Source organism: Cynocephalus volans, chromosome 11 (genome assembly GCF_027409185.1).
Source record: "Cynocephalus volans isolate mCynVol1 chromosome 11, mCynVol1.pri, whole genome shotgun sequence".
Classification (NCBI taxonomy): domain Eukaryota; kingdom Metazoa; phylum Chordata; class Mammalia; order Dermoptera; family Cynocephalidae; genus Cynocephalus; species Cynocephalus volans.
In genome coordinates, this window is record NC_084470.1 from 66,816,920 (window position 1) to 66,835,818 (window position 18,899).

General features: G+C 38.4%; 1 protein-coding gene across 1 annotated transcript in view; it reads right to left on the reverse strand.

Moving 5' to 3' along the window:
* DNAH12 (dynein axonemal heavy chain 12) overlaps positions 1 to 18,899 on the reverse strand; it is a 248,469-nt gene that overhangs the window by 193,613 nt on the left and 35,957 nt on the right. The gene's annotated exons all lie outside the window — the stretch shown is intronic.

Consider the following 18,899-nt stretch of genomic DNA (forward strand, 5'->3'; position numbering starts at 1 on the left):
CTGTTTAGAAACAAACCTATATCATGTGACAATTTATGTAGCTGACAAATTCTTGCTATTGCCATTAGTGATGCTTCGCTAAAGATTCTAATTCAATCTTTAGGAAAATAAATATAAGGAACTTTGTGGTTTTGGTCAAAATAATCCAGAAGGAGAGAAATATTGTATTTGGCCATTACCAAAGATCCAAGATATCAGAATTTATATCAGTTTCTTAATATCCAAACACTGGGATAATTTTTAAAAATTAAACAAAGTATTATGGAAGAAAACTTGACAATATATGTTGCATTTTGTGAAAGTGAAACATACCTACCAACTTTGGACAAACTTTGACTTTATTTCACAAACCACCTTTTAATGTTTCTATCTACCTTTCTCCTCACCCCATCTCCACCCTCAACCAAAATGTCCTATTCCTTTTATTCTTCCTTAAGGAGACTTTCCCTTCATTTTCCTCTCCCTCAAGGCTATCTTATTTTTCTAGAGTCTCCAGTATTTTGTGGATTGTGCTTAAATTTTTCAGTGTCCAAGGGAACAGAGAACATTAATTAACAATTCAAAGACTATCTTGAGCACCTGCCTTGTTCTTGGTTGGAAATATACCAAATAGAGAGTAGCTAGAGCTGATAGCACTAGAGAAGGAAGAATATAAATGAATTTCACAGTGATGAGAGAAGAAAAACACACAAAATACATACACTATGGTATCTTTCATATAAACTTATCAAGGGCAAAAACTAAACTATATCATTTAAAGATGCATACATAGGCAGTAAAACTATAAAGGAAAGCAAGAAATGTCAGGATAATCATTACTAATAAAAAAGGGAGAAAGGTATAAGTGGGAAGAAGCACATGGTGGCTTCTGGAGTGCAGCAAAGTCCTAATTCTTAACCTATGTGGTTATTACCACCTAGGTAATAATTACCTATCAATATGTACATATATGCTCTCTATATTTTTCTGTATGTATATTATATTTCACCATCATATTAAACTTTTCTATGGAATATTTTAAACATACAACAATTATCAACTCATGGCCAATCTTTTTTTCTCTATACCCCTGACCACTCCTCTGCTCAATTTAATTTTTACACAAATCACAAGCATCATATAACTTCATCTGTACTTATGTTACAGCTTATAATTTTTAAATTTCTTTCCAAATTGGCACACTAACTACCGCTACAGTATATCAAAAACTGGCAAAGAGATCCAGGGATATATTACAAACTGTAAAAGTAAATTTTTACATAGTTACATAAACCATCCAGAAATTATTATAAAATTCTAGAAAATGTTACAACAAAATACTAGATCTAAGGAAATAGCCATTATGAAACCTTATGAAACATATGCTTGGCCTAAATATTTAGGTCTTATAGGTACTACAATTTATGGCCAAGACCACAAAAAATTTAGCTGTTATCTCATATAACATTTATTCTGCCCTTTCTCTGCATAGCATTGTGTCAAAATATATGGTAAAATACAAATGAAAGAGAATATACCATTTCTGATTTTGTGAAAGCAATAATGCATTTATGAATTTATAATATAGTTTCATGAACACATAAAACCAAATAAGGTGAAAAGAAGGTAAGCATATTAGGAAGAGACACATAATCATCTCAAGAGATACCGAAAAGCATTTAACAAAATCCAACACTCTTTTATGATAAAAACCACTTTATAAACTAGGAATAGAAAAGAACATATTCACTAACATCATACTTAATGGTGGAAAAAAAAATATTTCCCTCTAAGATCCAGAACAACCGAACAATATCCACTCTCACCACTTCTATTCAACATTGTACTGGAGGTACTAGCCAGGGAAATTAGGCAAGAAAAATAAATAAAGTCATACAGATTAGAAAGAAATAAATAAGACAATATTGATTGTAAATGACATGATATCATATATAGAAAATCCTAAGGAATAAACCTGCACATGCGCGCGTGCGCGCGCACACACACACACACACACACACACACACAAATATGAGAATTAACAAATAAGTTCAGCAAGATTGCAGGATCCAAGAATAACATAGAAAAATTAATTCCATTGTTGAACAATAACAATGAACAATACAAAACTGAAATTCAGAAAACAATTTCATCTACAATAGCTTCAAAAAGTAAAATATTTAGGAACAAATCTAAGAAAATAATCATAAGGCTTAGAGAACACAGAAATGTTGGGGGAAATGGAAAAACACTATATGGCGAACTAAAATGATGCAGACTAGCCTATTTATAACCTATTGGAAACATGATCTATATATTCAAGAAAGTAAAAGAAAATATTAATATAATGAAGAAAAAATGGAATGTACCCCCCAAATTGGGAAATATAATATATGAAATGAAAATTTTACTTAATACGACTAATGACAGCTTAACAGAGAACAAGGGAGTAATGTACTTAAAATGATGCAAAAGAATCTATCCAAAATGAAGCACAAAGAGAAAAAACTGAAAACTCTGAACAAAGCTTCAGTAGCCTCCGGGATAATATCAAGCAGTCTAACATATATGTAATTGGGATTCCAGAATGGGATGAAAAGGAGACACACAGAAAAAAATTGAAGAAACAATGATTGGATTAAGAATTAAAGTTAATTATTGCTCCGAAGGAGGAAGAAGTACTTCCGAAGTCAGTTTTTGAGGCCAGTGTTACCCTAAAACAAACAAAAAAACAGACAAATATATCACAAGAACAGAAAACTACAATCCAATACCTTTTATGACTATGGACACAAAAATCACCAACAATATACCAGCAAACCACAACTTAACAGTAAAAAACCAAATAACCCAATTAAAAAATGGACAAAGGAGCTGAATAGACATTTCTCAAAGGGAGACATAAAAATGGCCAACAAACACATGAAAAAATGCTCAACACCACTCAGCACCAAATCAAATGCAAGCCAAAACCACACTGAGATATCATCTCACCCCAGTTAGACTAGCTGTTATCAAAAAAACAGAGAATAACAAATGCTGGTGAGGATGCAGAGAAAGGGGAACCCTCCTATACTGTTGGTGGGACTGTAAATTGGTGCAGTCATGGAAAATGGAATGGATGTTCCTCAAGCAACTACAGATAGAACTATCATATGATCCAGCAATTCCACTGCTGGGTATATGTCCAAAGGAATGGAAATCATTATGTTGAAGAAATACCTGCATCCCTATGTCTATTGTAGCTCTATTTACAGTAGCTATGAGTTGGAACCAACCTAAATAAGCATTGTGGGACAACTGGATAAGAAAAATGTGGCATATATACACAATGGAATACTACTCTATCATAAAAAAGAATGAAATACTGCCATTTGCAGCAACATGGATGAACTCAGAGAAAATTATGTTAAGTGAAATAAGCCAGGCATAGAAAGAGAAATACTGCATGTCCTCAAAAATAAGTGGGAGCTAAAAAATAAAGAAATAAATTTTTAAAAAGAAAGATACAGCAATCACTACAATATGCTGAAATTTTAAAAGGAGAGAACAGAACTGCAATTATCAGAGATGGGAAGGAGGGAGGGGGAGAAGGAGTAAGGGAGAAATTGGTAAACAGACACAAAAAATGATTACTTTGTATAATGTTGAATATACTAATTATCCTGATTTGAGCATCACATATTGTACACAGGTATTGATATTCAACTCTGTACCCCACAGATATGTACAATCAACTATGTTATAATAATTTTAAAAACCAGCAAACCAAATCTAGCAATAATTAAAAATAATTATACATCACGACAAAGTGGAATTTATCTCAGGAATGAAAGGTTTGTTTAACATCCCAAAATCAATTAGCATAACACATCAATAGAATAAAAAAAAAAACTACATACAATCGTCTCAATAGAATAAAAAGCATTTGACAAAATCCAACATCATTTCATGATTAAAAACACTCAAAAGATGAAGAGTAGAAGAAAACACTTTTAATTTAAAAAGAGTATCTATGAAAAACCCACAGCTAACATCACACTTAATGGTAAAAGACCGGATGTTTTCTTCCTAAGATCAAATATGACAGGATGTCTGCTCATATCATTTCTATCCAACATTTACCCTCAAGTAGGAAAGAAAAAGAAATAAAAGTCATCCAAATTGAAAAGGAAGAAGTAAAACTATATTCACAGATGAAATAATTTTATACTTGTATATATAGAAAGCCCTAAGGTATCCATTCAAAAACTATTAGAACGGGCTGAGCCCGTGGCGCACTCGGGAGAGTGCGGTGCTGGGAGCGCAGCAATGCTCCCGCCGCGGGTTCGGATCCTATATAAGAATGGCCGGTGCACTCACTGGCTGAGTACCGGTCACGAAAAGGACAAAAAAGAAAAACAAACAAACAAACAAACAAAAAAAACTATTAGAACTAATATACAAGTTCAGCAAGGTTGCAGGATAGAAGATCAATATACAAAAGTCAATTGTATTTCTATACACTAACAATGAACAACCTGAAAATTAAGTTATGGAATAAATTTGATTTTTAATAGCATCAAATATAAAATACAGTTATGCATAGCTTAATGATGGGGAAACATTCTGAGAAATGTATGATTAGGCAATTTTGTCATGTGTGAACATCCCAGTTTGTATTTACATAAACCTAGATGGTATAGTGTACTCCACACCTAGGTTATATGGTATAGCCTATTGTTCCTAGGCTACAACTACAAACCTGTACAGAAAGTTACTGTACTGAATACTGTAGGCAATTGTATCTCATAGGTAAGTATTTGTGTATCTAAACATATCTAAACATAGAAAAGGTACAGTAAAAATACAGTATTAAAGATAAAAAATGGAAAAAAATAAAGATGAAAAATGGTACACCTGTATAGGGCACTTACCATGAGTGGAACTTGCAAGACTGGAAATTGCTCTGGGTGAATCAGTGAGTGAGTAGTGACAGAATGTGAAAGCCTAGGACATTATTGTACACTACTGTAGACTTTATAAACGCTGTTCACTTAGGCTACACTAAATTTATTTTAAAAATAAAGTAATTCAAAGCTATGCTATCTATCCTACGTGAATCAATGTATAATATATGCATGTATTGAAACAATACACCGTACCCCACAAATAAATATTTAAAGATAAAAGTAATTGTGCTATGACATACAGCTACAATGTCACTAGGCAACAGGAATTTTCCAGCTCCATTATAATCTTATGGGACCACCATCATATATGCTGTTCTGTTGTTGACTGAAACAACACATGACTGTATGAAGGTATTTCAAAAAGTTCGTGGAAAAATTTACATTATCTTTTAATTCTATTTTCCATCAACTTTTTGAAGTACCCTCATACTTAGGAATAAATTTAACTAAAGAAGAGCAAATTGTATTCTGGAAACTATAAAACATTGTTAAAAGAAACGAAAGGACATCTAAATAAATGGAAAGATATTGCATGGTCATGGATTGAAAGACTTAATATTGTTAAGATATCTATACAGTACTCCTCAAATTAATCTACAGATTTAATACAATCCTTATCAGAATTCCAGCTGACTAATTTGTAGAAATTGAGAAGCTGATCCTAAAATTCACATGGAATTGCAAAGAACCCTGAATAGCCTGAAAAAGAAGAAAAAGTAGGAGAACGTGCACTTCTTATTTTAAAACTTACCACAAAGCAACAGTAATCAAGACAGTGTGGTATTGGGACAAAGACAGAATATAAATCAATGCAGCAGAGTTGAAAATCCAGAAATTAAACCATGTGTCTACGGTCAACTGATTTTTTTACAAGGGTGCCAAGACCATTTAATGGGGGAAAGAATAGTCTTTTCAACAAATGGTACTGGAACAACTGAAGAGCCACATACAAAAGAATAAAATTAAACCCTCACCTCACACCACATATAAAAACTAATTTAAAATGGATCAAAAGGGCTTTTCAAGATGGCGGTGGCTGCAGCGGCTGGCGCTGAGTAGCTGAGGTGGAAAAGGCGGCCACTGGGCCTCAGGCAGCCGGGAAACTTGTGGACCCTCCTCTTGCCATCTCTTAAGGGAGGACCGCTGCTGCTGGCCGGTCGTGGGGGGTGACCGCCACTTTGCCCTCGGCAGGAGAGGCTGCCTCATTTACAGGCAACAGCTTTGAAGTGTGGAGCAGGAAAAGAACTGTTTCTTAGCCTCAAAAGCGAGTCTCGAAACAGGGAAGATGGCGCCAGGGCTGCTGTGGATGCAGACAGGATCCCGGAGGCCGGGGCCACGCTGAAGGCGGCCAGCGGCCCTATTCAGGATGCGAGGTTTCAGGCCGGCATTAAAGAAGATTCCTGGGAGCACCCGAGCCGCGCCGCGACTGAACAGCCTGAGGCGGCAGCGGCCGAGAACGGGAAAGGCAGCAAACCAGAGGCAGAGAGTGAGCGCCTGACCTGGCACAACCCTGTGAGTGACCCCTGGACCAGTCCTGTGGGCGGCAGACGCCCACCCGACTCCCGCCTGCATCACCAGGCCACTCACCGCCCCGGGGCTCCCTCCATTTTCCCAGGGCTGGGCAGCTCCGCCCGGCTCGGCCGCCACTGAGCCCTCCCACTTGCTTGGCCTGGCGGGGGGCTTTCCGGAGCCTGCGGGCCGGCCTCCCCTCCCACTCCCTCCGCAGTTCTCTGGTGGGTTGGTGGCGTGGGGCATCCCAGGCCAGTGTCGGGAGGGCAAGGAAGTACGGGCGGGCCGACTCTCACTCCACCGCACCCTGGACTCTGGCCCCCGGTAAACTTCCTGTTACTGGGAGGCAGATAGCATTTCTGCAGCCACCAGTTCGGAAAAAAGCCTAACCAATTTCTGGTTGGGAATAGTGTGGTAGGAGAGTTCTCAGGTCCGCTTGAACCTGAGATCCTATAGAACAAGAAGCCCTTGAAATGACTGACAAGGAATTTCGAGTGATAATTCTAAGGAAACTGAATGAGATACAAGAAAACACAGCTAGACATCATGACAAAATGAGGAAAAGTATACAGGATCTGAAAGAGGAAATGTACAAAGAAATCAATGTCCTGAAAAAAAATGTAGCAGAACTTGCTAAACTGAAGAAGTTATTCAGCGAAATAAAAAACACAATGGAAAGTTTAACCAGCAGGCTTGTCGAAGTTGAAGAGAGAACCTCTGAACTTGAAGATGGGCTGTTTGAAATAACACAAGCAGACAAAAAGAAAGAAAAAAGAATCAAGGACATGGAAGAAAATCTGAGAGAGATATCAGACAACCTTAAGCGCTCAAATATCCGAGTCATGGGTATTCCAGAAGGGGAGGAAAATGGAGATTCCATTGAAAACATATTCAAAAATATAGTGGCAGAAAACTTCCCAGGTATAGGAAAAGTCACAGATATTCAGATCCAGGAAGCTCAATGATCTCCAAACGTATTCAACCCAAAAAGGCCTTCTCTAAGACATGTCATAGTCAAATTGGCAAAACTCAGAGACAAAGAGAGAATCTTAAAAGCTGCAAGAGAGAAGCGTCAAACCACCTATAAGGGAGCACCAATCAGGCTAACATCAGACTTTTCATCATAAACCCTAAAAGCTAGAAAGGAATGGGATGATATTTTCAAAATACTAAAAGACAAAGATTGCCAGCCAAGAATACTTTACCCTGCAAGGCTATCCTTCCGAAATGAAGGGCAAATAGTATATTTCTCAGACATACAAAAACTGCGGGAGTTCACTACCACACGACCACCCTTACAAGAAATCCTCAAGGGAGTACTGGGTTTGGTTCCTGAAAAATAACTACCACTGCACTACAATCCCAAGAAAATTCAAAACCCACTAGTATAATAAAAATGGCATTCATGAAGAGAAAACAAGCAAACAAAAATGCTATCTACAAACTAAGGAACCAACAAACACAGAAACCAATCAGTAAATCAGAAAGCAAGGAACAAAAGAAACCTAAGACAACCAAACAACCAACAAAATGCTAGGAATAAATCAACACCTTTCAATAACAACTCTTAATGTAAAAGGCTTAAATTCCCCAATTAAAAGACACAGACTGGCTGACTGGATCAAAAAGAAGGACCCAACTATATGCTGCCTACAAGAGACCCACCTCACCCATAAAGATTCACACAGACTAAGAGTGAAAGGATGGAAAAAGATTTACCATGCACACAGAAAAGAAAAACGAGCTGGAGTAGCTATTCTTATATCTGACAAAATAGACTTTAAACTAAAAACCATAAAAAGAGACAATGAGGGACACTACTTAGTGATAAAAGGACTGATCCATCAAGAAGACATAACAATCATAAATATGTACGCACCCAATGTTGGAGCAGCCAGATTTATAAAACAAACTCTATTAGACCTAAAGAAGGAAATAGACACTAATACCATAATAACAGGGGACCTGAACACCCCACTGTCAATATTAGACAGATCATCTAGGTAAAGAATCAGTAGAGAAACACAAGATCTAAACAAGACTCTAGACCAATTGGAATTGGCAGATATCTACAGAACATTCCACCCAACAACCTCAGAATGATCCAGCAGCACATGGATCATTCTCCAGGATAGATCACATATTAGGTCACAAATCAAGTCTCAATAAATTCAAAAAAATTGGAATTATCCCATGTATCTTCTCAGACCACAATGGATTAAAACTAGAAATTAATAACAAACGAAACTCTGGAAACTATACAAACACATGGAAATTAAACAGCATTCTACTCAATGACATATGGGTCCAAGAAGAAATCAAACAGGAAATCAAAAAATTTATTGAAACTAATGAAAACAATGATACATCATACCAAAACCTGTGGGATACTGCAAAAGCAGTATTGAGGGGAAAATTTATTGCATTAAACGCTCACTTCAGAAGAATGGAAAGATGGCAAGTGAACAACCTAACACTTCACCTTAAAGAACTAGAAAAACAAGAACAATCCAAACCTAAAGTTAGCAGAAGGAAAGAAATCATTAAGATCAGAGCAGAACTGAATGAAATTGAAAACCAAAAAACAATTCAAAAGATCAACGAATCAAAAAGTTGGTTTTTTGAAAAGATAAATAAAATTGACAAACCATTAGCATGGCTAACAAAAAGAAGAAGAGAGAAGACTCAAATAACAAAAATTAGAAATGAAAAAGGCGATATTACAACTGATTCATCTGAAATACAAGGAATCATTCGAGACTACTATAAACAACTATACACCAACAAATTTGAAAATCTGGAGGAAATGGATAAATTTCTGGACACACACAAGCTCCCAAAACTGAACCGTGAAGACGTAGAAAATTTGAACAGACCAATAACAATAAAGGAGATTGAAGCTGTTATCAGAAGGCTCCCAACAAAGAAAAGCCCAGGACCAGATGGATTCACAGCAGAATTTTACCAAACATTCAAAGAGGAATTGACACCGATTCTCTACAAACTATTCCAAAAGATTGAAACGGACGCAAATCTCCCAAACTCATTCTATGAAGCAAACATCATCCTGATAGCAAAACCAGGTAAAGATAAAACCAAAAAAGAAAAGTACAGGCCAATATCCTTGATGAATATAGATGCAAAAATCCTCACTAAAATACTAGCAAACAGAATACAGCAACACATACGAAAAATTATTCATCACGATCAAGTGGGATTCATCCCAGGGATGCAAGGTTGGTTCAACATACGCAAATCAATAAATGTGATACACCATATTAACAAACTCAAACACAAGGACCATATGATCATCTCTATAGATGCTGAAAAAGCATTTGATAAAGTTCAGCACTCATTCATGACAAAGACCCTCTATAAGTTACGTATAGAGGGAAAGTATCTCAACATAATTAAAGCCATATATACCAAACCCACTGCCAATATCATCCTGAATGGGGAAAAGCTGAAAGCTTTTCCTTTAAGAACAGGAACTAGACAAGGATGCCCACTCTCACCACTCCTATTCAACATAGTGTTGGAAGTACTAGCCAGAGCAATCAGAGAAGAGAAGGAAATAAAGGGCATCCAGATTGGAAAAGATAAAGTCAAACTGTCCCTGTTTGCAGATGACATGATTCTATATATCGAACAGCCTAAAACCTCTACAAAAAACTGCTGGAATTGATAAATGATTTCAGCACAGTAGCAGGATACAAAATCAACACACAAAAATCAGTAGCATTTCTTTTCTCCAATAGTGAACATGCAGAAGGAGAAATCAAGAAAGCCTGCCCATTTACAATAGCTACCAAAAAAATAAAATACTTAGGAATTGAGTTAACCAAAGAGGTGAAAAATCTCTATAATGAGAACTACAAACCACTGCTGAGAGAAATTAGAGAGGATACAAGAAGATGGAAAGATATCCCATGCTCTTGGATTGGAAGAATCAACATAGTGAAAATGTCCATACTACCCAAAGTGATATACAAATTCAATGTAATCCCCATCAAAATTCCAAAGACATTTTTCTCAGAAATGGAAAAAACTATCCAGTCATTTATATGGAACAATAAAACACCACGCATAGTCAAAGCAATGCTGAGCAAAAAAAATAAAGCTGGAGGCATAACACTACCGGACTTTAAGCTATACTACAAAGCTATAATAACCAAAACAGTATGGTACTGGCATAAAAACAGACACACTGACCAATGGAATAGAATAGAGAATCCAGAAATCAACCCACACACTTACTGCCATCTGATCTTTGACAAAGGCACCAAGCCTATTCACTGGGGAAGGGACTGCCTCTTCAGCAAATGGTGCTGGGATAACTGGATATCCATATGCAGGAGAATGAAACTAGATCCATACCTCTCACCGTATACTAAAATCAACTCAAAATGGATTAAGGATTTAAATATACACCCTGAAACAATAAAACTTCTTAAAGAAAACATAGGAGAAACACTTCAGGAAATAGGACTGGACACAGACTTCATGAACACGACCCCAAAAGCACGGGCAACCAAAGGAAAAATAAACAAATGGGATTATATCAAACTAAAAAGCTTCTGCACAGCAAAAGAAACAATTAACAGAGTTAAAAGACAACCAACAGAGTGGGAGAAAATATTTGCAAAATATACATCTGACAAAGGATTAATATCCAGAATATACAAGGAACTCAAACAACTTTACAAGAAGAAAACAAGCAACCCAATTAAAAAATGGGCAAAAGAGCTAAGTAGGCATTTCTCGAAGGAAGATATACAAATGGCCAACAGACATGTGAAAAAATGCTCAACATCACTCAGCATCCGGGAAATGCAAATCAAAACCTCACTGAGATACCACCTAACCCCAGTTAGGATGGCTAAAATCCAAAAGACTCTGAACGATAAATGCTGGCGAGGTTGCGGAGAAAAAGGAACTCTCATACATTGTTGGTGGGACTGCAAAATGGTGCAGCCTCTATGGAAAATGGTATGGAGATTCCTCAAACAACTGCAGATAGATCTACCATACGACCCAGCTATCCCACTGTTGGGAATATACCCAGAGGAATGCAAATCATCATGTCGAAGGTATACCTGTTCCCCAATGTTCATCGCAGCACTCTTTACAATAGCCAAGAGTTGGAACCAGCCCAAATGTCCATCATCAGATGAGTGGATACGGAAAATGTGGTACATCTACACAATGGAATACTACTCAGCTATAAAAACGAATGAAATACTGCCATTTGCAACAACATGGATGGACCTCAAGAGAATTATATTAAGTGAAACAAGTCACGCACAGAAAGAGAAATACCACATGTTCTCACTTATTGGTGGGAGCTAAAAATTAATATATAAATTCACAAACACACACACACACACACACACACACACACACACACAAACCGGGGGGGGGGAAGAAGAGGTGACAACCACAATTATTTGAAGTTCATACGACAAGCAAACAGAAGGGACATTGTTGGGGGGATGGGGGGAGGGAGAAGGGAGGGAGGTTTTGGTGATGGGGAGCAATAATCAGCCACAATGTATATCGAGAAAATAAAATTTTAAAAAAAAATGGATCAAAAGATCTAAATGTAAGAGCTAAAACTATAAAATTCTTCAAAGAAAACATAAGAGTAAATCTTCATGACTTTAGTTTTGGCAAAGGACTCAATTTTATACCAAATGCACAAGCCAAAGAAAAAAATATATAATTTGGATTTAATCAAAATTAAAAACTTTTGTGCCTTGAAAGACAACATGAAGAGAATGAAAAGATAAACTATAGAATAGGGAGAAAATACTCGGAAATCATATATCTGTCAAAAGGCTTCTATTCAATACATAAGTAACTCTTACAACTCAATAATAAAAACTCAGTTTTTTAAATGTTCAAGGGCTCTGAATAAATATTTCCCAATCGAAGATAGACAAATGACCAATAAGCACATGAAGAGATGCTCAACATCATTAGTCCTCAGGGAAATGCAAATCAAAGCCAGAATGAGATACCATTTCACACCCACAAGGAAGGCTAGAATTGAAAAGTCAAATGACAAGTGTTGATGAGGATATGGAGATACTGGAAAACTCACACTGCTGGTGGGAATGTAAATCATGCAGCAGTCTAACAGTTCCCCAAACAATTAAGCAAAGAGTTACCATATGACAAAGCAATTACCCTCCTATATACTGAAGAGAAATGAACAAATGTGACAAATGGAAAATGAACAGCAAGATGGTAGTTTAAATCCAACTATGTCAATAATCACATTAAATGAAAATGGTCTAAACATTATAATCAAACATCAGAGATTGTAGGACTAGATAAAAATACAAGGTACAACTATATGTTCTCTATAAGAAATGCACTCTAAGTATGAAAACACATATTGGTCAAAGTAAAAGGATAGGGGAAATATAACATGAAAATACTAAGCAAAAAAAGCTACATCATTCCCACTAGGAGGGATACAGTAAAAATGACAGGTAATAACAAGTGTTGGCAAGGATATGGAGCAACTGAAACCATCATGCATTGCTGGGGGAAATGTAAAATAGCTTTGGTAGTTAAACATAGAGTATCCACATGATCCAGCAATTCCAATACTAGGTGTATACCCAAGAGAAATAAAAATACGCCTCCCCAAAAAACTTGTACATGAATGTTCATAATGGCATTATTCATAACAGTCAAAAAGTGGAAACAACCCAAATGTCCATCAAATGATGATTTGATAAATAAAATGTGGTATACCATAAAATGTAATACCGTTCAGCCATAAAAAGGAATGACATACTGATACATGCTACAACATAAATGAAGCTTGAAAGCATTATGCTAGTGAAAGAAGCCAGTCACAAAAGACCATATGCTTTTTCATTTTATTTATCTGAAGTGTCCAGTATACACAAACATATAGAGACAGAAAACAGATAAGTAGTTATTTAGGACTTTGGGTAGAAATGGGGAGTGACAGGTACTGGGTATGAGGTTTCTCTTAGGGGGATGAAATATTTTTAAATCAAATTGTGATGATAAATGCACAACCCTGTAAACATACTTTAAAATATTGAATTATACTTTAAATGGGTAAATTGTATGGTATGTGAATTACATCTCAAAAAGCTATTTTTAAAGATAAAAGCTAGAGAGTATTAGTATCAGAAAATACTTCAGAATAAGAAATATTATCAAGGATAAAAGAAGCATTTATAATGACAAAGGATGCTCATCAAGAAGACATAACAATCCTAAATGTTATGTATCCAGAAACAGAACTTCAGCAATCTGTGGGGAACTCAATTTTGTCAGTGAACACTTGAGTGAACTTGGAAGAATGATTCTGCCCCCAATTGAGCCTTCACATGAGATCACAACTCTAGCTGCCAGCTTGACTGTAACCTTATTATAGACCTTGAACCACAGGTACCCAATAAGCCAAGCCTGGATTGCTGACCCACAAATACTGTTACATAATAAAGTTTGTTATAATAAGCTACTAAATTTGGGGGGTAATTTGGGTTTATCCCAAGAAAGTAACATTGGATCAACAATTGGACAGCACTCAATGTAATTCAAAATATTAATAGAAAAAAAACCCAACCAATTAATTCAGTATAAGTAGAAAAAGTATTTGACAAAATTCAGCATCCTCCCATGATTAAAAAAAAAAAAAAAACCTTTTGGCAAACTTGAAATAGAAGGGAATTTCATCAACTTGATGAAGGGAATCTACCAAAAAACCTACACCTAATATATTTAATGGTGAAAACCTAAACAAAACAAGGATGCCTTCTCTCTCTGTTTCTATTTAACACTATGCTGGCAATCCTACCCAGTACAATAAAGCATGTAAAGAAGCAAAAGGCATTTAGACAGGAAAGGAGGATGTAAAACTGTCTTTATTTGCAGAAGGCAGGGGCCAAGGGAAGCCTCCTCTACCTGGAAGCATGCAAAAGAGCACACACAGGGTGCTAAGGCAGAAGCCAATGGCAGCACCCCCAACCTGGAAGCAGGCAAAGAGTACACCAAAAACACCACTTCCATGTGGGTGGCCCAACACAGCAGCTGCCACACCTGCGGCTGCTGCAAAAACAGCAGACACCACAGCAGTAGCTGGTTCTCCCGTGCAGGCGGCTAACCAGACACTTGACCTCAATGACACAAGGAGAGTCACTGGTTGAGACTGCAAAAATGAAGAAGACATCTCTCTCCTCAAAGCCCATTCTAGAGTAATAGGAGAAGCAACTGCTCTACCAGATGACCAGACATCAACATAGAGATACCAGAAATACAACAACCCAAGAAGACATGACACCACCAAGAGAATACAGTAATTCTCAAATACTCCACGCTACAGAGCAGGAAACCCTTGAAATGATTGAAAAGGAATTCGAAGCAACAATCTTAAGGAATCTCAGTGAGATATAAGAAGACTCAGACTACATAATGAAGTGAGAAAAAAAATCCAGGTTATGAAGGAGGAAATTTACAAAGAGATTAATACCTTAAAAAGAAATGTAGCTGAACTCATGGAACTGAAAGATTCACTCAACAAAATAAAAAACACAACCTAGAGCTTAAGCAGAAAAAAGAATTTCTGATATTGAAGATAGCCTTTTTGAAATAACCCAGGCAGACAAACAAAAAAAGGAAAAAGAATTTTTAAGAATGAACAAAATCTAAGAGAGCTAGCAGACAACCTTAAGTGCACTACAGGCAAGCCTAACCCAAGGCACAGTTGAATTTATAGTTTAAATAATGCTATAAGGACTTGGTTTCTCTCCATTTTTCTGCCCTTTAACTGCAGAGGATTCATTAAAATGATATGAAATATGAACAGAGGTACAAAGAGTTATTAAAAGATAACAGAAGAGCATCACATATCAAAGAGAAATTGGTTTTTTTGTTTCAAACAAATAGTATTAAGAAAATTTGTAATTTGATTTTAAAAAACATAAAAAAAAGAGCTCTAGCTCAGAATTAAAGAAAAAGCCCCACAAAGTATTAAGAAAATATTCAAAGTTAGTTCATTCTTGTTTTCCAAATTTCAGTCATTTCTTGTCAGATTATTTAATATTTTTCCTTAATTGGATTTTTACACCCCCCCACCACTTAAAAAAAATTTATTTATGTCTTAAGCATTTGTATCAATGCTATCTTCTATCTTGATTTGAGTGTTAGCATTTTTTAATACACCTTAAAATAAATACATGCAACAATTAAAATTTAAAAAGGTCTATGTACCATATAATAATCCATTGGCATGTGTGCCATGCTTTAGAAAACAAGGATTTAACTGATAAGAATTAGAGGACTTTCTTTTTTTTTTATTTATTTATCGAATCAAAATTGATTCTACATATTTTTGGGGTTCAACATTGAGATATGTTGATCAAATCAATATTACTAGCATGTATATTGTTACAAATCATAATTATTTTTTATGCCCATTGTCCAATCTCTCTCCATCCCCCTCTCCTTCCCCCCTTCCCCCTCTAATTTTACCCTAGATTTCTTCTCTCCTTCTGAAAGAATATTGGTTACTTTGTTGATTTGTTGCCTAGATGATCTGTCTAATGCTGAGAGGTGTGATCAGGTCCCCCAATATTATCATAGAGCAGATGCTTCTTCTGTCACTCTGAAATGGGCTTTGTGGAGAGAAGTATCTTCTTTTCTTTATCTCTGCTGGTGACTCTCCTTGTGTCAATGCACTCCAGTGGTTGGCAGACCATCTGCGTGGTGGTTGTGGTGTCTAGCTGCTTTCACGGCAGCTGTGGTTATTGTGGTGGCTGTGGTGGGCCACCCACATGGAGGTGATGTTTTTGGCATGCTCTTTGGTGCTGGCAGTGTGCTTGGTTGTGGGGTGTGTCTGGTCCACAGCTCCATGCCTCAGGTCCCTGGGCAGGCCACAAAGTGCTGCCATGGTGTGCCTGGTTGTGTGCAGGGGGTCTGGTCTCCGGCTTCATGCCTCGGGTCACCAGGCAGGCCCTGAGGCGCTGGCATGATATGCCTGGTTGTGGGAGGGGGGTCTGGTCCCTGGCTCCATACCTCGGGTCCCCGGGCAGGCCCCGAGATTCTGGCATGGTGTGCTGGTTTGGGGAGGTGGGTCCAGTCTCCTTCTCCATGCCTCGGGTAGTCAGGTGGGCCCCGAGGTGCTGGCATAGTGTGCCTGGTTTTGGGAGGGGGTCTGGTCCCCTTCTCCATGCCCCAGGTCCCTGGGCAGGCCCCAAGGCACTGGCACAGTGTGCCTGGCTGTGGGAGGGGGGCTCCAGTCCCCTGCTCCATGCCTTGAGTTCCCAGGTGGGTCCCGAGGCACTGGCACAGTGTGCCTGGATGTAGGAGTGGGGTCCACTCCCCAGCTCCAAGCCTCCAGTTCCCAGGCAGGTCCCAAGATGTTGGTGGTGTGCCTGGGCTGGAACTAAATTTTTGTCCTTTGCTTAGTTCCAAAATAGGGAAACTTCCTGTGGAACCAGTACTTGAGCTGTGTGGTTGAGCTAAATTGCTGCTCTTCTGCTGTTTCCCTAGGGAAGGCTTTTTGGGCAGCTCAGGGTTTAATGGTTGACCTTACAGGTACTTCTGGCTCTCCATAGACCCAGTGGATCTAGAAACTCTGATCTGGGCCTGAGATTTTTCATCAAACTGCACCCCATGCAACTCTGTATTCCTGACCAGTCTCCTCTGAGTGGTCCTGTGCTCTTTAGGGGGTGGGTCAGCTGTCCTTGCTGTGTCCCAGTGTTCTCCCAGTGGGCCCATCTCCCCCACTGCCTTTGCTCTAAACAGTTCCCATGGTACAGGCCCCTTGCTAGTCCCTCATGATGACTCACCTGCCTCTGAATGGCTCCCTTTTTTTTTGTTGTTGTTGTTCTGGCTCTTCACTCCTGCGTGGGTCCACAGGAACCCTATTAGTGGTCTTGCTGTCCTGGGGACTGCCAAGGTCCTCTTCTCCCCTGCTGCCTCCAAGTAACTCTATCTGAAGGGCACAGCTGTGGCTTCTGCCGGCTCCTGCTCCGTGTGCTCATCAGCTCCAGCCTTAAAGTAGCCATGGCCCAAAATGCTTGGAGCAGTTTTTCTTTCTCTCATCGTGGTTTCTCCTGCCTTCATGACTTCCATAGGTCTCTCCTCCTCTTCCTCTGAGCTCCAGCAGCCCCAGCTTGGCTGATGTTATATTTTTATAGTTGTAAATGGTTTGATTTGTGAGAGAGTGATGCTGGGGACTGTCTATTCCACCATCTTGACTGGACCTCTCTGGGTAATTTTTAAGAAAAAAGAAATTATTGCTTATAGTTTCTGAGATTGGGAAGTCCAAAGTCCAAGGAATACATCTTTGGTGGCAACAGTGACCCCTCACACTGAAAGATGGTGGAAGCAGAGAGAACAGAGAGAGCCTGAGGGTTTTTAAAGAAGAGGAGAGTCTGTCTTTCTCTCCCTCTGCTCTCTTTGCTTCCACCATCTTGCAATGTGAGATGCCTGGGTCACTGTCGCCACCACCAGATGGACTTTGGACATCCCAGTCTCAGAAACTGTAAGCAATAAATGTTGTTTTTCTTTATAAGTCACCCAGTCTTAGGTATTCTGTTACAGCAACACAAATAGACTAATACAGAAAATTGGTACCAGAGAAGTGGGTAACAGAAGTGCTTGTAACAGATACTTGAAAATGTGGAAATGGCTTTGAAACTGGGTGTTGAGGAAAGGTTGAAGGAATTTGGAGGACTCAGAAGAAGACAAAAAGACGAGGAAATTTTTGGAATGTCTTAAGACTGGTTACGTGGTAGCAAGCAGAATGCTGATAGAAATATGGACTGTAAAGACCATTCTAAGGAGGTCTCAGATAGAAATAAGGAAGAATTTATTGGAAACTGGGGTAAACATCAACTTTGCTATGAACTGGCAAGGAGTTTGGATGCATTCAGTCCATGCCCTAGCACTTTGTGGAAGTTGGAACCTAGGAGTTGTGAACCAGAGTACTTGGCAGAAGAACTTTCTAAGCAACAAAGCATTAAGGAAGATGCCTGGCTACTTGCAACAGCCTACACTGAGTTAGGGTGGCAAAGGCATGACATAAAGCAAGAATTTAAAAGAGAAGCAGAGTGTAAAGATTTAGAAAATTTGCAGCCTGGCCATGTGGTAGAGAAGCAGAGAGCATGCAATGATGCGGCCCAGCGACCATTACCTAAGAAGATTAACACAAAAGAAAGAGATTATCAAGAGAAGGGGGAAAAGACCCTGAAAGCAATGCAGAAGCCTCTGGGGCCAACCCTTCCATTTCAGGCTCAAAAGCCCAGGGAGACAAAATGGTCTTGGGGAACAGGCCTGAGGCACCCTCCATGGGCTTGCTGCCCAGGACCACCTCAAGAAGCTGCTTCCAACACCAGCACCCCAGCTGTTTTGGCTGCTCCAGCTGTGGCTAAATTGGCCCCAGGTGTGGCTGGAACCACAGCTTTG